General features: G+C 41.4%; 1 protein-coding gene across 1 annotated transcript in view; it reads left to right on the top strand.

Moving 5' to 3' along the window:
• The first annotated feature begins 16819 nt into the window (after nt 1–16819).
• Nucleotides 16820–25493, top strand: part of LOC145401758 (UDP-glycosyltransferase UGT5-like) — a 96503-nt gene continuing 87829 nt past the window's right edge. Inside the window, exon 1 of the mRNA XM_080273938.1 lies at nt 16820–16876. The gene's annotated coding sequence lies outside the window, so the exon portion shown is untranslated. The remainder of the gene's footprint in view (nt 16877–25493) is intronic.

Raw genomic sequence — 25493 nt, 5'->3', positions numbered from 1 at the left:
TATATTTTAAATGCAATTACAGTATAAACACGGACCTCGATATGCACAGACAACCCTGAGTTAATGGTCACTGCTCTTCCTTTTGACTTGTCATGGGCTGTGGATAACTGAGGGTCCCTGTTAGTTAAATGACCACCATTCGGATTTTTTTTAATGTACCAGGGGTCACTGCTTCAGGAGGCAACTTATGTACTTGTTCCACATGAGGAAGTTTCTTATCTCAGTGAAGTGAACGGAGCTGGGGCCTGACTGACAGCAGTGTACTTTAAAAGCACCAGGTAAGGCTGCCGCACAGCCCTTGATCATCCACACTCCAAACTGTGCACCGTGCAATAATCATGCTGTGTCTTCAGATGACACATTAACTCAATGTATCCGTTCATAATTCCATGTGTTAGTTATTTATCTGTTTGATTACTCTTTTTTTTTTTTTTTTACTTCTTTCTCTTCCAGGTTATCCAAACTGGCAGGTTATAGATAATGCTCATTATTATAGACTGTAACTTTTCCTTTTTATATCCTGTGACATTTCGATGTCAGTTTATCCATGGTGCATGGTGGTTTTTCTCACTTTTTCCTCCCACTTTTAAATGGAGGATTTGGAGGCAGGGGGAGCCTTCTTGTTTTATTATCCTTATCCTTCAGCATCTAGAATTAGATTTCGTAATCATAGTCTACTCTGTAACAAACAGCCTCAAAAGGATCATAAAGCCTGTTGTTGTTTGCTTTCCTTTGTACTCCTTTGAACTTTTTCTATGCTCATTTCAAAGCCAAAGGTGGCTGTTACGTATATGTACGCAACGACTTATCTTGCTTTCATCTTCCTGAACCTGATTCTTCTACCTTCTCTACTCTCTTTCTTTGGCTTTCATGTCATTCTCTGACTATCTATATCTGTGCTGTTTGTTAATTCTCTAATTCTACTATGAAAAATTCTCCGATTATTTCACTTCTAGGATGGAACACATCCTATCCAATTCTCCTTCATCTGAAATCTCCATTCTTGGAGATTTCAGTGTTCACAACCACCTTTGGCTTTCCTCTCCCTTCACTGATCCCCTTGGTGAATGAGCTTACATCTTTTCCCTCCTTAACCCATCGTGTCCCGTCAACGTACAGTATGGGTACATCAGAACTTTTTTCATGTTAACACTGGTCAACATACCGGTACATTCTTCAATTGCAAGGTCTGTCATTTGCACATTTTTCAAGTTTCGCAGGTGTTTTTTGGTAGCCATATGTGGGAGACCTTCCTCTACCTGCCACTAGGCGATGACATTACATGACCCCGTGTGAGCCCCTCCCCCCGCACGCCACAGTCCCGGCAACTCACCTGTTAGCAATGACCTGGCCAGTTAAGACATGTCTCGTGAAATTCATGGCAAGAGTGATTCCCCAATCGATGACAATGTGAAGGACAAAGATTATGTGGTGCCAGAGGAAGAAACAAGCAGAAGCGATGAGGAGGTAACATCGCCAAGGAAGGTGCAGTATGTTTATGTGTTCAGTGGGTGAAACAACGCTTGTATCACCTATATTATTGTGTGAAAACCAATGTAATCATGTACTACATATAAATTCGTACAGTATGAACAAACATCTACCTATTCTGAGTGGTCTGCAATAATTACCGCTGCCATAGAAAACGTGATAGCAGCAGCACGGCTATAGAGAAGACGGTACCAGGTGTTCTAAGGGACACATGTATAACTCCTTTATAAGCTCAGGTGTGCACTTTTTTTGGTATTTTCCAATGTATCTCATCAACAGCGGAGGTTTGAGGCAAAAAAATAAAAATCTGCTGGGATTGTGGGGATCAATGGTGAAAAATCGGCCAAGAGGTGGCAGGTTAATGACCTAGAGCAGCTTGCACAGCATCCTACCCTCATCCCCGACTGCCTTGGATAGAATTCCAACATACTTGACCTCTTCCTTACAACTAATCCTTCCGATTATCCTGTAAATCTTTCCTTCATTCGGCTCCTCCAATCACAACCTTATCGCCTAAACCTGTCCAATTGCTCCAGTACGGCCTATGGACCCTCCAAAGAAACGTTGCTTGTGGCACTTTGGAGCTGCTGATTGGGAGGCCCTCAGGCAGTACTTCTTTGATTTTCCCTGGAGTGATTATTGCTTCTGTGGCCGACAGCCACCTGAAAGTGCCATGAACATTACTGAGGTTATTCATTTGGGCGTGGAAACATACATTCCTTTCTCATATCCACTGATTAAAGCAAAAAAAAAAAAACTTGGATTAATAAGGCTTCCTCTAATGCTTTCCACAAGGAGAATGTTTACAAAAGTTACCAGAGCTAACCCACCCCTGATTCACATATTTTTTATACTTTTTCCCGGAATTGTGCTAAGTCTGTTCTTCACTTTGCTAAGTATACTTTCATCCATACTAAATGCCCTGAACTCTCCAACTCGAATTCTTCCCTCTCCTTCTGGCACCATGCTAAAAACCTTCCTGACAACTTTACCTCATCATCCCTCTATCCTATTTTCCACCTTGTTGGCTCTGTAGCTATTTCTTCTGCTGATAAAGCAGAAATTTTCACTCAGACTTTCTCCTCCATTTCCGCCTTAGATGATTATGCTGCTGTCTGTCCATTTTTTCTCCCCTCTGACTTCCTCATGGCTGACATTTAAATTTCTTCAACTGATGTATTTCTCCTGTCACTGGCCTTAATACTAACAAGGCATATGGATCCGACAGAGTCCCTCTTGTTATCCTAAAGAACTGTGCTTCTGTGCTTACACTTTCCCTAGGTAAACTTTTTCATCTTTATCTTTTAACTTGCACCTTTCCTTCTTGCTAGAAGGTTGCTGTCATTCAGCCTCTCCCGAAGAAGGGGGACCATTCCCAGCCTATCGCTCAATTGCTTTAACCCGTTGATTGCGAGCCACAACTCAGGCTGTGTTGTGTCCCATTGCGAGCCACAGCTCAGGCTGTGCTGGCTGTGCATGACTGCTAACTACTCCACCCCGACGCAAACTTACGCATGGGGCTACACAAAGACGGAGAGAGATTTTTTATTTTCACCAGATGATGCCCTGGATGTTTATCTTCAAGTTTATGATAAACAAAAACAATTTGTTTGTTTGTTTGTTTTTATTAATTTTTTAACTACTCTGGTAAGTAAACTTACGCATGGCCCTATGCAAAGACGGAGTGAGAGAGAGATTGTTTATTTTCACAAGATGATGCCCTGGATGTTTATCTTCAGGTTTATAATAAACAAGAAGTGAAAAAAAAAATTCTTCACATTTTGTGCACCACTGGGTGGGAAAAAAAGGGTAATTGCGCAATCCACGGGTTAACATCCTGTATTTCATAATTTTTCGAGTCTATTCTTAACAAAAAAAAATTAAAGGGTCTTTCCTAGTGCAGAGTTTTACTGACGTCTGTGAACGTCGTGCCTTGAGAGTAAGTGTAGAAAAGGTAAGGTGATAGTTATTGAGAGAGAAGGTGACTCCCAGTGCGATGTTACAGTGAATGGAGAGAAACTGCAATTAGTGAGAGAGTTAGGGTACCTGGGTACAGTGATAGAAATGAGAGGAAAATGTGCAAATGAAGTTGAAAATAGAGTGACACAAGAAAGGTAGCTGGTGCAATGAAGGCCTTGATAAGAAACAAAGGCTGCACGAGGCTGCACGAGGCTTACATGAAGTATAGTGTTAGTGCCAACTTTAACATATGGATGTGAGACTACGATGTGGCATGAAAAGGAAAAGTCGAGTAAGAACAGTGGAGATGGGACAGCTGAGGAATGTATATGGAGTACAGAGGGTGGATAGGATATGAAATAATGTGATTCGTGAAAGATGTGGAGTGAGGAAGTCGGTGGACACCAGAATCGAAGAGAGTGTGCTGAGATGGTGTGGTCACGTGGAGAGAATGGATAACAATAGAGTGGTGAAAAAGGTATACCTGAGCGAATTTGAAGGAGGGAAGAGGCACGGTACGCCAAGGAGAAGGTGGAGAGGTATAGTGGATGAGTGTGTGAGGAGGAGAGGTTTGGAAGTTGGTGACGCTAGGGAACTGACAAGAGATCGAGCTGGCTGGATGAATGTTGTGAGAAGAGTGCATGATCAGGGATTTGGCACCCCTTTTTAACGTGGCAGCGTCTGGAGTGATTCAGTTAGATACGTTTATGTGAAGCTACAGAATGTGGTGAATGTTTTTGGTGTATCCGACAGAGCCAGGATTCCCGGGGCTTGAATGATGAATGAATGGAAGCATGGCCCATTGGATTGGGCAAATTTGGGCTGTCTGGACATTGCTACTCCTCACCCTGCCCTACTGTGGGAAAGGAGGTCCGGCTGGTGACGATGATGATGATGAACTTTCCTATCACAACCTTCTTTCTGATCGTCAGTACGAGTTCCACCAGGGAAGCTCCACTGGTGATCTTCTCACGTACCAATCAGACTCCTGGTCATCCTTCCTACGAGACTTTGGGGAAAGCTTTGTCACTGCACTTGACATCCCAAAGGCCTTTGGTCGTGTCTGGCATAAATCTTTAATTTCCAAACTACCCTCTAACGGTTTCTGTTATCCATCTGTGCCTTCATCTCTAGCTTCTTTTCTGGTCGTTCTATAATTGCTGTTGTAGACAGCCACTGTTTTTCTCCAACAGCAATCGGTAGTGGTGTTCTTCAGGACTCTGTCCTATCACCCACTCTGTTATTTATTCATCGATGACCTAAACTGTACATCTAATCCTATCAACTCATACGCTGATGATTCCACCCTTCACCTTCCCATTTGCTTCCGGCAGCGTCCACCTCAGCAGTTGCTTCAACAAACAAGGGATAAGCCTATGGCACACCTAATGTCTGAATTAGTTTGCATCGCAGAATGAGTTAAAAATAACCTTGTTGTTTTTAATGCATCGGAAACTGAGTTCTTTCATCTATCAACCCAACAAAATCTTCAACAGTAGTATCCTTTAATTTTTAACAATATCCAGCTCAATTCTGCATCATCTTTAAACATACTTGAGGTTTCATCCTCTCGGGATTTATCTTGGAAAGAATATTTTACCTGTCTCGTTAAATCTGCTTCCAAGATATTGGGTGTGCTAAGCCAACTCCGTATCTTCTTTACCCCTGCACAGCTGTTGACATTATACACGAGTTTTATTCGGCCCTGTGTAGAGTACAACTCTCATGTGTCGGCTGGCTCCCTACAAACAGCTCTTCTCTACAGGGTGGAGTCAAATGTTTTTTGTCTCATTAACATTCCTCCACTTACATCCTTACTTCAACCTCTGTCTCTTCGCTGCACTTTCGCATCTTTATCTCATTTCTATCGCTACTGCATGGTCACTTCCCCTCTGAAGTTTGCTTGCATCCCTCCATCACTATGGTGGGCACATAACACCCACCTAGCAACAAACTCTCATCCATTTTCTGTCATACTCTCTTATGCAAGAATTAACTGCAACTCCTAGTCCTTAATGAGTGCAACAGGTCAACTCTGAAACTGCCTCCGCCTGTCTGTATTTCTTACTGCCTACGATCTCCAGTCTTTCAAATGCAGTGTGTCCAGGACTCTCAAAATGAACAGGTCTTGAATTTGGTTCTCCATTTACTGTTTTTTTTTTTTTTTTTTTTTTTTTTCGGAGGGAACAAATTCCAGGCCTCTGGCCTTTGCTTCCTTTAACCTTGCGCAATATATATATATATATATATATATATATATATATATATATATATATATATATATATATATATATATATATATATATATATATATATATATATATATATATATATATATATATATATATATATATATATATATATATATATATTCCCAAACGCTTCAATGCCGTAAGGCATGACAACAAAATAATTGCCTTCATTTCTCCCTATCCAACGCCACTTCACTGCCTTGCTTCTAGCTCATCTCCCCCTCTCTCATATACCTATCCACTCCATCCATCCCTCTTCCCCACCCCCTCCACCTCACTCGCATACACTCTCCTGTATAGTCTCTCTCACTCCATGCTCTCCACATGGCCAAACCACATCAGTGTAGAGAGGAACCTGTTTTTTACACAGGAATAATCATCCAGTATACTACCAGTAGGCCGGGAATCGAACCCGGGACTCTCAGGTGCGAGCCAGTCAGCATACCACCACACCACGACCAGGTAAAAGTTTTCTCGCATTGTCATACTCTTGCAACCAATGTCTCTCCGCCCCCAACTGTGGGCCTGAAGAGGATGAGATAAGCCCCTGGCACTCGGGCAAGTAGATGCTTTTAATCTATCCCAAGCACTTACGGCAAGTCAGAATGAAGAGAGAAACCTTTTTTTTTTTTTTTTTTTTTTACGCAGGAAAAATCATCCAATATATTACCAATATGCCGGGAATCAAACCCGGGACTCTCATGTGAGAGCCATGCAGCATACCACTACACCACGACCAGGTAGAAGTTATCTCACATTGTCACAATCTTCATTCTGACTTGCCGTAAGTGCTTGGGATAAATTAAAAGCATCTACTTGCCCGAGTGCCAGGGGGTTATCTCATCCTCTTTAGGCCCACAGTTGGAGGCGGAGGGACATTGGTTACAAGATTGTGACAATGTGAGATAACTTTTACCTGGTCGTGGTGTAGTGGTATGCTGCCTGGCTCTCACCTGAGAGTCCAGGGTTCGATATCTGGCATATTGGTAATATACTGGATGGACCACGTCAATGTATTTCTCCAAATGCTTTCAACACATCTACAACCACAACACAGTATTCCTTCACTTCCTCGTTTGTCAGTCTGTCTCTTCATGTAACTCCACATGGTCCTTTCAGATAACTCATTTCCAATGCTTCCACTCTTGACTTGTGTCCTCCCAACGAGGTCCAAGCTTCATTTCCATACGTTAGAGTTGTACCTTGTCATTGCTTTCAAAGAACCAGGAACCTTTCTTCCCTGTTGTACCTTTTCAATCACTTCACCCTTTAAACTTCCAACCTTACTCATTACACAATCCAGGTACTAAATGCATTAACATTTTCCATTTCCTCCTAATATAGCCTCATTGTAAATTCGGTGATTTCTTTTCTCTCAAAGACCATAAATTTACTCTTCTCTACATTCACCTTTACATTCATTGTATTACGCACACTCCCAAACTCATTCACCAAGCCTTGCAGTTCCCCTTCGTCTTCACTTCACAATACAGTATCATGTGCAAACAACAGGACAGGGAGTTTTGAAACACTGGCCTCTCTCATTAGGGCTGTCCAACATCCACAGCCCTACTTTATATCTCTTTTAAAATCCCATCCTTATACAGACTGAACAACAATGGGGACATGACACATTCCTCTTTCAATCCAACATTCAAATAGAAAAAATCACTCTGTTCACCATCCACATCCATTGCAACATTAACACCCTCATACATACTCTTCATGATATTCAACAACTTCTCATTTACTCAGTATATCCTTAATACTTTCCACATTCCTTGACGATCCACCCGGTCCTATGCTTTCTCCAGGTCCATAAAGGCCGCATACAACTTCTTTCCCTTCTCTAGAAACTTTCCACTAAAGGCCTAAGAATGAATACCTGGTCTACAGAACCTCTTTCCTTCCTAAAACTTCGCTGTTCTTTTCCAACTAATTCTTCTATTATTTTCCTAACTCAGTCAATAAGTATCCACCCACATACTTTTCCTATTATGCTAAGAAGATATATTGCCCCTATGATTACTTCACATCTCTTTTTCCCCTTTTCCTTTGTACAGAGGAGTAATTATACCTGACTTCCAGTACTCCGGGACTCTACATTACTCCCAGGGCAATCTGCACATCTTCCATATCCATTCTCCTATTATCTCTCCCTCATGCTGTTGGATTTCACCACACACTCCATCATTACCTGGAGCTTTCCCCATTTTGACTTTCTTCAATGTTTGCACTACTTCCATCTTACTGATTCCTTCCTCTCTTCTCACCTTCCTCTACCAGTCATTCCCCAGCCACTTATACCCGCATTACTTTCATTGTCTATGTTCAACAATTCATTAAAAAGTTCTCTCCATCTGCTAATTTTTTCTCCCTTCTCCACAAGCAATATACCATCCCTTTTCCACAAGGAATATATATACCATTTTTATGTTTCATTCGCCGACTTAGGTCTTTGATACCCTGTCTAACTCCCTTTACCTCTTTTGAGAAAATTTTCTTACATTCCCTCCACTTTACACTCAAATTCCTTCCAAATTCCTCATCCACTCGCTTCTTACTCTCTCCTACCAATCTTTTCACCTCTCTTTTCCTCTGTACATAAAACTCTCTCTTCTGTCTCTCAGCTTCTTTCATACCCTTGTGTCTTATCCACTCACTATATGCTTTCATCTTTTGTGGTACAGCCTGTCTCACCTCTTCATTCCACCAGGCTGATCCTTGCACCCTCTTTCTTCTTCGCTTCACCGCACACACTACCTCACATGCTGCACAGATTTCTTTTGTGAATATCTTGCACACACCTTCCACGGACCCCATCTGCTCCAAATCATATTTACCTCCATTTTTCGCTTATATTCTGTCATTTTTCCATCCTCTTGTAACCTTTCCACCCTCCTTGTATGAACTACCTCCTCCTCTCCTTTCCTTCTTCTATTCCTCCCTTTCAATACAACCTTGATTCTCACCACCACCAAGTGGTGGTCAGGAAGTCCACTCCCTCAACCTCTATATGCTTATGCATCCACTACACACCTTCTCATCCTAACATCCACACACACATAATCAATCTTTGCCTTATGTTCACTCAGTTCAACACCCACCCTTCTCATCACTCGTCATGTGTACCTGTGGATCATTTTGTGCCTCAAGAGGGCATTGGATATCACAAACCCCCTCCCGGCACAAATGTCCACTAAAGCACTGCCATTCTCACCTACCTCTGCAGGCACACCCCACTCACCAACTATTCCTTCCACCTTCACATTCCCTACGTTTCGATTCATATCCCCAATCAAAACACTCTCTTATTCCTTTCAAACTTATCCATGGCATTTCCACATTTGTCCAGAACCCTTCTTTCACTCTACTTGCACGATCATGCGTTAGCGCATACACACACATAATCCATAATCCCAACCTATATGATGCGGTGGGGATTTATCCTACATAATAACAATGCAATTCTTTGTTAGCTGTGTTCATGGAATATGGAAAAAGACCAAGGCAAGTGCAATTTTTATACCATACTCCAATTTCCTGCACAAAATTACGAGAATAATGCTGTTCTAAATAATAATATTCAATGAGAAATTGATTTTTCTACAGCACTGCTCCAATTATGTACTCAGTATTAAGGTCAAATATAACAACAGCAACTACGAAGGATGCAGACACAGTTCTCATATACCAGGTAATTTATGACAAATAAACAAGAGTAGAATTGTCTGGGACCTTAGGCGAGGCTCATGCTTGAAACAGTTTGACTCTCATCGCCGAGAGCCCACTTCACTTGGACCCTGGAGAGAGATGAATTAGCCGGGTCAACTTTTTGCCCGTGGGAAGATTTGGTGGCTATCCCCTTCGGCTAACGCCGTTGACGTTTGTTTCCAAAGGCCTTGTTTTCAAAAATCCGCCAGAAGCAGAAGAATAACGCTGACCACTCTTTGACCTGTTGGCTATTGACGCAGGTAAAAAAAAAAAAAAATTGTGCAGAGCGTTTTGTGAAGAGATGTAACCAGGGTTTAAAACGGCTGCATGGTGTGTGAATGGTTTTGTAGCGCATTTTACTGAGTACATTATTGCTCAATACTACCTTTGTCTTCTCTCCGATGCTAGTTTACTCCTCTTAAATTCTGGAATCTGACGACTCTTCATATAATTTTATTGATGCTGGCTGAGAACGAATTTATTCAGCTTAGAGGAGATTTCCTGGCTTCAGTCTTTAGATGCAGCCTTCATTATCCCACTCAAGACAAGAAATCTTCTCTCGATCAAAAATTAATAAATATATAAATGTAAGTGTAAAACTCGCTGGGGTCATTTGAATTTAAGTGTAAGGCTTCGAAGACACAGGAATTTTTTAAAAAGACAGATTATTGAAAGTCACCTCTCTCGTGTGGGATGTGCTTCAGCATCATTAATAATATTTCTTTAGGAACTGTCGGGTCAGTTTTGCTCCTGTATAATTATGAACATGTGGAACACTCGCCAAGGCATAAAGTAGGCGGAGCTTCAAACTTCAGATCCTTCCGACTGTCAAATCAGCGCTCGGGAGGGGGCAGGCGGGGATGGTGGAGGCGAGGGGTTGAGCCTGTATGATTAACCTGCCCTTTACCGGAAACTTTTGACATTATTTTTCTTTTAATGCGAGGAAGAAGGAACCAAAGGCTAAGCCCGCATGAACGTTCCTAAAAAAAAAAAAAAAAAAAGAAAAAAAAATACAAAAAAGAGCCAAATTCAAGATCCATTCATTTCGAGATGCCTGGACACACTGCATTTAAAAGACTGGAGATCATAGGAAGTAGGAAATACAGACAGAGGGAGACAGTTCCAGAGTTGACCTGTTTCATAAATGAAGGACTGGGATTGATGGTTAACTCTTGCATTAGAAGTTGGACAGCGAAGGGATGAGAGTTTGTTGCTAGACGGGTGCTACGCGCCCGCCATAGATGTGGAGGGATGCAAGCAGACAGTTCAGAGGAGCAGTGACCATTGAAGTAGCAATAGAAAAGAGATAAAGATGCAACAGTGCGGCGAAGAGACAGAGGTTGAAGGAAGCCAGTAACAGGAGGAGAGTTGATTTACCCCGCCTGTGCCTCTCAACCCACAAAGGATGGCTGGATGAGTCGAGTGGCGCCACTTCATGACTATCACTCCCACTCACCTTCAGCATCAGTCTCAATGACTCAGTTGCTTCAGCACCATCAGTCTCACCCAGTCTCGCACATTCTCCACCATCACTATCACTCATAGCCTCATTTCATAACTATTATTCGCAAACATGATGCATCGTCACTCTCACTCTCACTGACACACTCACTTACTCTCTCACATGTTCCACCTTCTGTCATCATGGTGACTGGCAGAGCTATAAAGATAACATACTGTAGATAACTTAAATGATAAGCTTTCGCTGATGTGCTTGAGCGCTCCGGGCCCCTGCATGTAACCTAGATAATAATAAAAAAAAAGAAACAGACTTACAAGACAACTTAACCCCTTCAGTTCTATGACATACTTACTTGTCTGTACCTAACAATACTGAATTTAATTAAACATAAAAATGATCTCAAAATGTGAAGGGGTGTGATGAAGACTACTATATCCTTCTCCACCAAGTGGGAAAGTCTGCCTTAAATGAATAAAGTGTTGTGTAGGTAACCGGAATAAAATATTAACGAAGAATGAGTCACTGGAATGAAATAATCAAGTTACAGTAGCAGTGTTCTTTTGAATAAAATATTGAGCTTAGGACTAATAAAAATGGAAATTTCTGTCATTTCCTTTGCCTACCTACACGATGCCATAACCTCTTGAATCCCATGACCAATTTCTTACTCTGTGCTTGCAACCACCAGGCGATCTGATTGTTTACTAGAGATTTCTCATAATAAACAGTTTGGTATAGGCTTCATTAACCCCATCACCACCTGGGTGTTCCCTTACGCTGGATTGAAAACCATCGCCTTTTAGCAGCAGGAGTAGAATATGACGGCCTGGGAGTGAAGGAGATAAGGTTGTGAGCCAACACCCAGCGACTAAAGACGTTCAGAATATTAAAACAACTTAGTTGACGCTAGTTAATAATACATTATGAGATTGCTTAATTTGGTACAGAAGTTGGTAAAACAAAAACAACAATACATGAGAGTGTTATAGTCTGATGTGGAATAGCAGTAACTGTCAGACTTACAGTTTTAAAAATTTATGTGCTTAGGTTAACTGTGGCCTTGAGAGAAATGTGTGTGTGTGTGTGTGTGTGTGTGTGTGTGTGTGTGTGTGTGTGTGTGTGTGTGTGTGTGTGTGTGTGTGTGTGTGTGTGTGTGTGTGTGTGTGTGTGTGTGTGTGTGTGTGTGTGTGTGTGTGTGTGTGTGTGTGTGTGTGTGTGTGTGTGTGTGTGTGTGTGTGTGTGTGTGTGTGCATACACACAGATGCACACATATATACACACACACATAGAAGAGAGAGAGTGATGCACACATATATACACACACACATAGAAGAGAGAGAGAGAGAGAGAGAGAGAGACGCTCGGTAAGACCTAACACCTCTCGCTTGGCAACATAGGCTTAAATTCAGTCATTGCATAGGACAATAAATAGTTCACACTGAGGCTACTGAATAGTATAGTTTTCTTATTATTCCTAACCACAAGGGATCTGCCAGAGGGAGCTTGAGTTCATATTAGGATGAAAATCAGAAACCTTTCAGAAAATGGCAGATGATTTTTTGAGCAAATGCCATATTATTTACTAAGTTTATCCGAAACTACATTGGAATTCCTGAGGTACTCCTACTCCTGTCTATAGCATGTAACAGAACTATAACTTCATTCACTCCCATGCAATACATAAAGATTTTCATTACCACCACTCGCGTCTCTTGGCTACTTATCATTAAGTCGAGAGTCCAGTGCTTGACAGCCCTAAAAAAGAACAGTATTTGTGTCTGTTAATGCTGACAATACACACACACACACACACACACACACACACACACACACACACACACACACACACACACACACACACACACACACAAACATACAGACAATTATACACACATACAGAGAGAGAGAGAGAGAGAGAGAGAGAGAGAGAGAGAGAAAGAGAGAGATAGGTCAGAAAATCATAACACCTTCTCTTGCTTGATGGCACAGGTGGCTTTGACTGGGAAGTTATAGAAAATGTTCAACCTTTTTATACAGGTTTTATTAATGTTACGTTTTTTAACCAATAATACTGTGTTTAGGGATAGTAAATAGGAATAAGAATCAAATGATCGCACTGTTGGTTTGAAAATTACTTATTCCAGAAAAGAAAATTTTAAATTAACATAATCGTTGGACTGTCAGTGTTTCAATAAATATTGTAGTTTTCCCACCAGAAGCGTAAATGAATTCTTGAGAGTATTTCAAAATAGAGGACAATGAGGCAAGAGCTATAAATGGAAGACTAAGCCTTGTAAGCAAGGTGGACGGGCTGAGAAGGGGAGAGGTGGAGAGGAAGGATACAAGAAGGGAGGAAGTAGGAGGTGGAAGGAGAGGGAGCAGGGAGGGAGAGGAGAGTTGAGTTAGGTGGAGGCAAGGGAGAAGGCTAGGAGGGAAGGGAAAGTCACGTATGGTAGAGGGCAAGGGAGGGATGAGGGGGATGAGGCGAGTTGGTGAAGGGGGATGATGCAGGAAGGAAAAGTGGATAAATTCATTAAGTTCATTTTCATCCACTATCCACACTACATTCAGCCATCATAATGATAATCATGACCTGACACCAACCAACCATAATAAAGTATGTAACTGCAAATAGGACAAGTGGTGAACATGGAATGCATTTACAGCTACGATAAGGTATCATGCGTGTCATCTGTGACCACCACATTTGGCAGTGGTTGAAGTAGACAGGTCAACCATAGCTTATCAAAGTATTTGTACTTTTTTTTCATCATGACAACTATGTTTTCCATTTACATCATGATTAGCTACTGGCTGCTCCTACCTCAATCTACAACTGATTATGATGGCAAACTACGCACGTGAACAGCCATACACCCTGGCAGCAAGGGAAATTACCTGCATTCAGCAGTTCAGTATCATCGCCCCAACTCAATTTTCCCACCTAGAAGATACCGTACTTGGGAATTTGCTAACATAATAAGAATGCAGTTGTGTTAGTGAAGTATTTCATGGAATGTGGAATAAGACCAATGCAACTGCAATTTTTTTATTGTACTATTTTTTCATGCACAACAAAACTAGATTAATGCTGTTCTAAATAATATTACTCAATGAAAAATTGATTTTTCTACAGCACTGCTCCAAGTATGTACTAAGTATTAAAATCAACTATAACAACAACGGCAGCTACGAAGGACGCAGGCACTGTTGTCATATACCACGAAGCTCGTGACGTGTAAACATGAGTGGAATTGTCTTGACCTGTGGCGAGGCTCTTGCTTCAAACAGTTTAACCCTCATCGGCGCACGCCCATATCACCTGGTCCCTGGGGAGCGTTTAAGTCTCTGGGCTCACTTTTTGCCCTTGCAAGGATTTTGTGGTTGTACCCTTTGGCCAACGTAATTGATGTTCTTCTCTAATAGCCTTCCTTTAACAAATCCGCCAGAAGCAGAAGCAGAAGAGGAAGAAGAACGCTGGCCACTCATTGACCCGTAGGCTATCGCCGCAGGTAAAAATAAATTTTGTGCAGAGCGTTTTGTGAAGGGATGTAACCAGGGTTTAAAACGGCTGGATGGTGTGTGAATGATTGTGTTGCTCATTTTACTAAGTACACTATTGCACAATACTGCCCTTGTCTTCTCTCGGATGCTACTTTACTCCTTCTCTTAAATCCTGGAATCCGAGGTCTCTTCATATTATTTTATTGTTGCTAGCTCAGAACAAGTTTATTCAGCTTAGAGGAGATTTTCCGGCTTTAGTCTTTAAATACAGCCTTCGTTAACCCCCTGAAGACAAGAAATCTTCCCTTGATCAAAAATTAATACTGTATATAAATAAAAGTGTAAAATGTCAATAAATATATAAATAAAAATATAAAAAAATAATAAATACTGTATATTATATATATATATATATATATATATATATATATATAAGTGTAAAAAATTAAAAAAATAAATATATAAATAATAGTACTGGAGTCATCTGAATTAAAGTATAAGCTTTCGGAGAAATAGGAAATTTTTAGAAAGACGGATTACTGAAAGTCACTTCTCTCGAGTGAGATTGATGCAGCATCATTAATAATATTTCTTTAGGAACTGTCGGCTCAGTTTTGCTCCTGTACCTGAAACCTGAATATGTGAAACACTTGCCAAGGCATTAAGTAAGCGAAGCTTCTACCTTCGGATCTTTCCGACTGTCAGACCAACACTCTGGAGGGGGCAGGGGGGGATGGTGGTGGCGGGAGGGGGGAGCGTGTGTGATTAACCTACCTTTTACCGGAAAACTTTTGATATTTACACCGCCTGTGCCTCTCAACCCACAAAGGATGGCTGGACATCCGAATCGAGTGGCGCCACTTCATAATTATCACTCCCACTCACCTTCAGCATCAGTCTCACTCACTCAGTTGCTAAAGTACTATCAGTCTTAACCTATTTCGCACATTCTCCACCATCACTGTCACTCATGGACTCATTCCATAACTGTTATTCGCAAACATGATGCATCTTCACTCTCACTCTCACTGACACACTCACTCACTCACTCATTTGTTCCACGTTCTGTCATCATGGTGACTGGCAGAGCAATAATGATAACATAGATAACGCAACTGATAACTTTTCCCTGATGTGCTTGAGCGCTCCTGGCCCCTGCATGCAACCTAGATAATAATAATAATAATAAAAAAAAAAAAGAACTGAAGCTTACAAAACAACTTAACCCCTTCAGTTCTATGTCTTATTTACTTATTTGTAGCTAACACTACTGAATATTATTAAACATAAAAATTATCTCAAGATGTGAAGGGGAGTGATCATGGCCACTGTATCCTTCTCCATCAAATGCCTTACCTGAATAAAGTGTTGTACAGGTAGCCGGAATAAATATCATGACGAAGAATGTGTCATTGGAATGAAGTGATGAAATTACAATAAGTGTTCTTATGAATAAACTTCTGAGCTTAGGTTCAGTAAAAATGGAAATTTGTCATTCTCTTCCTTTGCCTTCCTGCACGATGCCTTAACCCCTTGAATCCCGTGACGAGTTTCTTACTTTGTGCTTGCAACCACCAGGCGATCTGATTGTTTACTAGAGATTTCTCATACTAATGGTTTGTTATAGGCTTCATTAACCCCGTGACCACTGGGGTGTTCTCATTAGGTGGAATGAAATATATTGTCTTTTAACAGCAAGAGTAGAATATGACGGCCTGGGAGTGAAGGTGTTAAGGTTGTGAGCCAACACCCAGCAACGAGAAACGTTCAGAATATTAAAACAACTTTGTTGACGCTGGTCATTTAAATATATTTCTTTTATTTTGGTAGTGGAACTGGTAAAACAAACACAACATTATTTTGGCCAGAAATTAACGCATTCTTATCAATAAATAACTGTTAGCGTGTGTGTTGTAGTCTGATGTGGAACAATAGTAACTGTCATGCTTAATTCTCTGTGATTAGCCTGACTGTGGCCTTGAGGTAAGTGTGTAATTCACCGGGTCGGTCAGGATCACTTGATGGTCGTGATCGTCAACTTTTACCCTCCCGGAAGGGAGCTGAGAGCTCATATAGTCCGATCTAAGGGCAAGGCTGTGACCTTCACACACGCACACACCCGTCCCCTTGCTCAAGGGGGACAGTAACCACCCACTTCGTCAGTGAAACTTTTCGCAACCTGAGCGAGGCGCGAACTCCCGTCCACCAGTTGGCAAGCGAGAACGTTACCACTGCACCAGCGAGCGGTGTGTGTGTGTGTGTGTGTGTGTGTGTGTATGTGTGTGTGTGTGTGTGTGTGTGTGTGTGTGTGTGTGTGTGTGTGTGTGTGTGTGCGTGTGTGTGTGTGTGTGTGGGGTTGGGACACAGGTAAGTTGGGACGGGTCGCGGGTGCTGGTTGCCACAGTAGTGTGTGTGATCGTGCGCCGTGAGGACAGTAGCGCAGCGCTGGATATCACAGTAAGCAGTGATCGTGTTTAGCCTACATATTATCACAGTAAGTGCTTGTTCTTAATGTTATTTCTAACTTACGATAATACCTTTTTTCTTTTCCTTCATTCTTTGCAAACTCAGACACATTGTACTCTTTTAATCCATTAAAAATTAGAGAACGTCTTTTGGCATATACGAGTATTCCCGTTGTCTTCAGAGAATTTTTAGACTGGAAGACTTAGAAGAAGCCATCATTACCCCCATCAGAATCAGGCATCTCCTCGAAGCCTTTTATAGTCGCATGGAAATAGTAATTTAGTAAATACGTCCTGGGGCTGAAGAAGTTAACAACTTCATTATTACTGGCGAGGTATTGCCGAACTTTCGTGACCGTCACATCAGTAACAGTGAGGTTCGTATTCACGTCAGCTTGAGAGGCTGCTTACCACTTCTTCCATAGCGATTTATTTTCCATACTGCACATTACTCATCACTTTTACCTTTTGAATATTATTTCCATACCAAGGTTCATATTATAAAAAAATCATATATAATTATAAACAAGCCCAATGCATAAATTAACTAGTAAGAAGGGGTGCTAGAGAACTAACTTATCCATCGAGAATACGGTCTTAAAAGACAATCGGTACGTAACATGTTGACAACGTTGTTAGGTCACATCCTGGCTTACAGTCATGGTAAATTTATTTGCCTATTTGTTTCTGAAGTATAAGGCAGTGAGTATGTGGTGTTATCCATCAGCTTTATTCTTCCTGGGGAAAACAGTTAATATGTATATGATCATTTTCATTATAAATATCAGTCCCGGAGTTCAGAGCTGAGGGACGATTTTCAGTGGGGTAGATTTTTACTGCTTAACGCTAGACGGGTTCCGATCATGCAAATGATCTACTAACTGCGACTCTGCAGCATCAATGTACAGTAGACAGTTTTTATCTCCCACCCTTTCTCTTACCTGATCAAGATTTCAAACTCCTCACAACTCAGCTGATAGTCCTACCAGTAACTTTATTACCACAGTATTTTAATTCAGTTACTGTCAGGTGAATTTATTCACCTGAGACTGAGAGTGAGTGACAGAAGCTTGAGAGAGAGCGGTTAGTAACCAAACACCTTAATCTGTACCGTCAGACTTATCTGAGTCAACTGATAACCCTCTGCTGTCCTTACTGTACTACCGTTGTATTGCTTGAGATCTGTATTCTTGACAGTAAATCCATAGGTCTTACTTGGGCTCAATTTGTTGCTTGTTCCGATTTTTAAAATTTCGGTTAAGTCCATAGCACATATAGAAATATTGCCTGTCACGGTGTTTTTAAAATAAATGCTTTTATTATTTTTTAATTGATGACAATGTTCAATATTCAATAATATTGACGAGCAGGGACAATGATTGTCTTGCTACATCAAGCAATGATTATTTACACTGGCTTACTTCGCCGATTTTCTCAGAACAAGAATTTATAAACTTTCTCAACAGTACACAGCAGAGACTAATTACTCACAAATGCTGATTATTAGTACTGTTAGCCTCTGGAGAAAGTTACTTCACCCCTGACAATAAATAACTAATACTAATAATAGTATTAGGTTCTTGCTGATGCTTAACTCCTAGGAGGCACAACGAATTTTAAGCTTAATACACAAGACTGGCCTAAGTACCAGTTATGAATGGCAAACGTCTATGCAAGCTAGGAGCTATAAGAGAAATAAGCTTAATTGCGGAGAAATGAAACAAGAGTTTACATTATATTAAGCTCAAGAAAAAGAACTGTTAAATTTATTGATTACAAAATAAATTTGACGTTACATTTCAAAATCAAATAAAGAGATCGCACTCACTCACTCACACAAGAGCTAAATCCTTACGCCTAGGAAAAACACCTTAAGTGAACTCTTAAGACTAGGAAAACGAAAAGAAATACTGGTCGATGAATGCTGTGTATCACCCATATCAAAGGTGGGAGCCTGGGGAAACTGTAGTCTAGTAGAGCCTGGGCTGACTTCTCACTTGTTGGAGCACAGATCCTTCCTCCGTCAAAGCAAACACTGGACTGCTTCTCTCATGGGAAAGAGAGGGAAGCTATAGGCCGCATTTTTTTAACGGTCGAGTGAGCAAAACGCGCCCAAAACAAATCGCTCAGCAGAAGCGCTAATGTCTCACACAAAGACAATCACGTATGACAATGAAAAATTGATTTGACAAAGCTTCCGTCCGAATGAGCTGTTAACTGAACAATAAATTGGGATTCCACTTGAGTTCGCTGTTTCCCACAAAAGCCAATGTCACTAGCCGACTCGTGACATTGCCTACTAAAGGTCTATCTATCTATCTATCTATCTATTGCCAGACGCCTTAATCCCTTATACAGGGTGGCCACAAACAAATCACCTCCACGTCACCCTGTCCCCCGCCATTTCCCTGCCCTGCTCCCAATTCACCCCCCCCTCTCTCTCTCTCATATACCTCTCGACTCCATCCCTCCATCTCATCCTCGGCCTTCCCCTCTCTCTCTCTCCCTCCACTTCACTCACATACACTTTCCTTGTCAGTCTCTCACTCTCCATCGTCTCCACATGGCCAAACCACCTCAGTGTGTTTCTCCTAACGCATCCTATCACATCCACATCCACACCACAACGCTCCTTCATATCCTCATTTGTCAGTCTGTCTCTCCATGTGACTCCACATGCTCCTCTCAAATAACAGATTTCCACTGCTCTCACTCTTGACTTGTGTCCCTCCAACAACACGCAAGCTTCACTCCCATACGTTAGAGTTGGTATCACAATACTATCATGTAAAACTTTTCAACTTCCATGCTCACTTCCCTTTTTCTTATCACTGCCTTCAAAGAACCAGCAACCTCTCTTCCTTGTTGAACTCATTCAAGCACTTCACCCTCCAAACTTCCATCCGTACTCATCACACTACCCAAGTACATAAATGTACTCACATTTTCCATTTCCTCGTCATCCAACCTCACTGTACATTCACTGACTTCACCTCTCGCGAAGACCATAACTTTACTCTTCCTTGAATTCACCTTTAGATTCCTATTCTTACACACTGTCCCAAACTCATCCACCAAGCCTTGCAGCTCCCTTTCGTCTTCACTTAAAAACACAGTATCATCTGCAAACAACAGTACAGGGGGTTTCCAAACACTGCCCTCTCTCATTAGGGCTACTCCAACATCCTCTGCCCTGCCTTGTATCTGTTTTTTAACCCCATCCATATACAGATTGCACAACCATGGAGACATGACACATTCCTGTTTCAACCCAACCATGAGACAGAAAAACTCAGTTCACTATCCTCACGCACTGCAGCCTTAGCACCCTCATACATACTCTTCACAGCATTCATCAACTTTCCATCTACTCCACATATTCTTAATACTTTCCACAATCCTTGTCTATCCACCCTGTCATATGCTTTCTCCAATTCCATGAAGGCCACATACAACTTCTTTCCCTTCTCTAGAAACTTTTCCACCAAAGATATAAGAATGAATATCTGATCTACACAACTCTTCCCTTCCTGAAGCCTCTCTGTTCTTCTCCAACTAATTCCTCAGTTATTTCTCTAACTCTTTCAATAAGTATCCTACCGTATACTTTTCCTTTTAGACTAAGAAGACAAATGCCCTTGTGATTACCACACACTTCTTTTTCCCCTTTTCCTTTGTAAAAGGGAATAATTATACCTGCCTTCCAGTCCTCCCTGACTCTACCTTTCTCCCAGGCCAATCTGCACATCTTCTATATCCATTCTACTACTATCTCTCCCCCATGCTTCAGCATTTCACCACACACTCCATCAATTCCTGGGGCTTTCCCCATTTTGACTTTCTACATTCCTTCCACAACTTCCATCCTACTGATATCTTCCTGTCTTCTCACCTCCCTCCTTCTCCCAGCCATCCCCCAGCCACTTATACTCACATTACACTCATTCTCTATGTTCAGCAATTCCTTAAAGTGTTCTCCCCATCTGCTCACTTTTTCTACCTTCTCAACTAGGAATCTACTATTTTTATCTTTCACTCCCCTACTAACTTCATTGCCACCCTGTCTGACTCTCTTTACCTCTTTCCAGAACATTTTCTTACAATTCCTCCACTTGACACTCAAATTCCTTCCAAATTCCTCATCCACACTCTTATTACTCTCTCTTACTAATCTTTTCACCTCTCTCTTCCTGTCTACATGTAACTCTCTCTTCTGTCTCTCAACTTCTTCCACGCCCCTATTTCTCATCCATTTATTATATGCCTTTTTCTTTTGTGCCACAGCCTGTCTCACATCTTCATTCCACCATGCTGTTCCTTGCACCCCCTTTCGTCTTCTCTTCACCCCACACAGCACCTCACATGCTGCACATATTTCTTCTGTGAATGTCTTGCATGCACCTTCCACTTCCCTCATCTGCTCCAGTTCATATTTACTCAGTCGTTCCTCCACTTCTCTCTTATATTCTGCCTTTTTCTCATCCTCTTGTAACCTTTCCACTATCCTTGCATATACTCCTTCCTCCCGTCCTTCCTTTCTTCTATTTCTCCACCACTTGGTGGTTGTCAGAAAGTCCACTTCCCCAATCTCTATATGCTCTTGCATCCAATACACATCTTCGCATCGTTCCATCCGCACACACATAATAAATCATTACCTTCCTTTCATTCAGTTCACCATCCATCCATCTCATCACTCGTCATGTATACCTGTGGATGTTTTTGTGCCTGAAGAGGTTATTGGCTACCACCAACCCCCTCCCGGTGCAAATGTCCACTAAAGCACTGTCATTCTCATCTATCTCAGCAGGCACATCCCACTCACCTACTCCATCCACCTTCACGTTCCCTACTTTACCATTCATATCACCAGTCAAAAACAGTCTCTCATTCCTTTCAAACTTTTCCATGCACACTTCCACATTTGTCCAAAACTCTTCTCTCACTCTGCTTGCATGATCTTGCGTTGGCGCATACACGCACACAATCGCCCACATTTGTAGTCCAACTTTCAATCTTACCCACACAATCCTTGAGCCAACTGATCCATACTTTCTTATATTCTTCCTCCATCTGTTACTTACAACAATGCACACTCCTTCTTTTGCCCTCTCATTCTCACCTACTCCTGCACATACATACCCCATCCATACTTCCATTCTCTCACACTCTCACCTTTCCATTTCGTTTCATTTAATCCATATACATCCACTTTCGCACCCTCAAGCACCTGGACAATCTCTCTGACTTTCACCTTATCATTTGCACCCCTTACATTCCATGTCGCCATCCGTATCATGTCCTTTGTTCGGTCCTTATTCGTCAACTTTTGGTCAGTCCTGGTCCGAGGCTTCTTGTTCGTATTTTTAGTTAGTTGTTTTCAGGGGAGGGGCACTAACCCTCCACCAACCCACTTGCTGTCACGTAGGGAACACGTGTTGGTTGGTTATAAGGTTACCACCCAGCGTTGTAAATGATTTCCTAGTTTACAGGAAATCATTTGGCTTGCCACTCGATGAAGAGCTATCCTAAAAACGGGTACCACTACAAAGTGGGTGGATGATGGGCGCTCCCATCTAGAGGTGCCCCTTTCTTTGACACCCTTTGCAACTATTACTGCCACAGAAGCCGTGAATACACAGTAAGAGTTGGTACGCCTGACCTGATCCTATACCCGCCCCCATCAATCTCTGCCCCTCCGTCCTCCGAGCACACTCTCTCTCTCTCTCTCTCTCTCTCTCTCTCTCTCTCTCTCTCTCTCTCTCTCTCTTTAAGAATGGATTTAATGGCAAACATTATAGGCAAAGCTGTCCAGTATATACAACACCCCATGAACAACACATGTAAAGTATATACAGTATGTATTGTAGTATTGCCATACTATCAACCTCATCAGTGACACGTGAATGCAGTAGTCCATGGCTTATGAAACTGAGCATGATATATATCACCAGTTTGTTGAGAGAAATAACAACATCGTGGAGGGGGTGATCGGTATGCATATTCATTGATTTTAGGATAGACTTTTACCTCAGATGGTTCTCGATTTGCATATAAAGTGAGGAATGTTTTGCCTATGAAATTGCTTCAGCTTGAACAATTTGAGCATCGCATGAGCAGTGCTGATATTCTAAGTGGCTTCGGATCATTTCGTGACACTTCTTAGATAACGATTTATACTGTATTACACATCAACAGCCTCATTTATAATTTTTATGAGAACATTGTTAATACTAAAACTCTGTAAGTAACGTAAAAGGTAGTGATAAATATAGGCAAAACAAAGTGCTTTGTATGCGGTGCTACGAAGCCTCCGATGCCACTATGAATAAGGACCTAAGGCTCAGCAGATCAGGGATACCAACCTGGCACAATAACTCTGTTTTCACATCTTTCGCCCGGTGTGTCAAAATTTTATCACGCTGAATGTGCCCCTTTTTTTTTTTTTTTTTTTTTGTAGTGGACGTACAGTCACTCATAAAAGAAGTGGTACATCACCAAGCAGCCCCTCGGTGCTTGGTATGGTGCCACTGTAGGTCTCAGTGCTTCACGTGATTCTGTGATGGTCTGAGATGAGGACCCTGGTTTCCGATGTGTTTTCATTTCCCGGTCGACTAATGTATCTTTGGCGAGCGTGAAATACTCATGATTTTTTTATATTATTATTAATATCATGGTAACATCCTACTGGAAGCAGTGAAATTTTATTCAGGATGAAAATAAATTATGAAAAGAATACTGTAATGTATTTTTTTTTTCCACACTGGAACGTACTGAACATGTATTTCCTTGTGAATTACATATTCTGTTAACGAAAGTCGTAAACATACTCAACCTGTAATGATAACATCCATCCTGTAACCTGTGACTATACGCATTATAATTCATGGTGACATAACCAGCTGGGAGCTCCTTTGTCAGAACATATCCCAGGAATATCATTAATTATATCTGTATTGACCTGCATCCTGCTATCTTCAGCTACCCTAATTAGAAATAAAATCCCCTAAGGCTACAAAATATAGGCAACATGCATGATGACGGTCATTTTTAGGCACACTGCGTAAATATGATGCAGTAGTGACTCCCTGTTGACATAATATTGGTATGATGTGTTTTGAAAATATATATAAAAGTAACTGTGATCTCGATGATCATGGTTTATGCATCTGGCCTCGATTAAATGATGTATTATTGCATGATAATAACCGCAAAACAAATGCTAATAGCACTAATTTAATAATCACACCACGGGTAAAAAATAATGCACCCAGTAGGCTATGAGTGCTTGGTCATTTCACTGACAACATTACACTCACCTCATGAATCATTACGTGTCATAACATGTTTTTATCTCCGTGACATTTTTTAGTTTCACAGACTACAGTATGTTTATGATGAAGTGTTTAATGTTGCTGTAGTGAAGTTATGGGCTATGTCAGAGTTTAAAAAATATATTACTCTCATGATTTTGTGATACTCAAGACTGTGCAGCCTCTGATCTTTCAAATAGCAACTTCGGTTCACTGTATGCGCCATACTTACAGTATGATGCAATACGACAAGAATTATTGAAGTGAATTGAGTCTAAGCAACACTGTTCGAAATGCTAATGTTAATAACCCTCTTCTCACTCCACCCAACACCCATTTCAGCCCTAGCAATACACAGATTATGTCCCTCCCCACCAATATGTCTCATATAGTTTTAATTGCTATGTGTGTATCACAGTAGTCGAGATTTTGTTTATCAAAGAAGGTAGAGTCTGCTCTCGTCGTGGTATGTGATCCTGACACCACAAACTCATGGACTGAATGCTTGTCTGTCTGAATTACTCCTCCCCCCCTCCCCCTCAAAGAGAGAGAGAGAGAGAGACAGACAGAGACAGACAGACAGACAGAGACAGAGAGACAGAGTTCATGGAAACAAAAGAGTTCAGGTTTTACATATCAGTGTGGGAGTGAGTGAGGGGACATGAAAGTGCCAGATCACCCTACAACACGGTCACACCTCTGCCACACTTCAGTTTCTAGCTTATAACATTTACTTTGCCATTGTTGCACAGACATATTTTCTAACAGGGTCCAGTGTGATTCACGCCCCAGATTTTGTGACAACAGGCCATGTTGGTTGCCTATGACTTCTCATATGGTCGCACATACTCGCATACATGCACATACGTATGCATTGTCACATAAACACATGCACGCACGCGCACACAATAAGTCCGAGAAAATGAGGTTTTCCTTGATCATCTGATAGTGCTCATTTTTGTTAAGTTATAGGTCTTGGTGGCCGGGTGTGTAGAGTGTGCGCCAACCTGTTTTCGTGACCTGGATTCATATGGGGGCGTCTAAGAGAACGCGGTAGTGTTTCCTTTCATGTGAAGTTATCCATCCTCTCCACGTTTTCTTAATGACATTTATTAATTTTCTCACTTATAAAGCCAGCCATTGCAACACACCTATGCATTTCTCACCCAGCACTCCAGAAACTGTTCTACAGCTTTACACATGCGTGAAACAGGATGGGGGTAAGCCAGTGTTTTTTTTTTTTTTTTTTTTTTTTTTTTTTGTTAAACAAAGGTTTGTTCGTCAGCCGTACAGATTTACTGCCATTCGAGACCTGTAAAACATGACATGCAAA

This window comes from Coenobita brevimanus, chromosome 56 (assembly GCF_032717465.1).
Source record: "Coenobita brevimanus isolate Jiangsu-jjx chromosome 56, ASM3271746v2, whole genome shotgun sequence".
Classification (NCBI taxonomy): domain Eukaryota; kingdom Metazoa; phylum Arthropoda; class Malacostraca; order Decapoda; family Coenobitidae; genus Coenobita; species Coenobita brevimanus.
The sequence above is the reverse complement of the archived record's forward strand: the minus strand, read 5'-3'. Positions and strand labels throughout refer to the sequence as shown.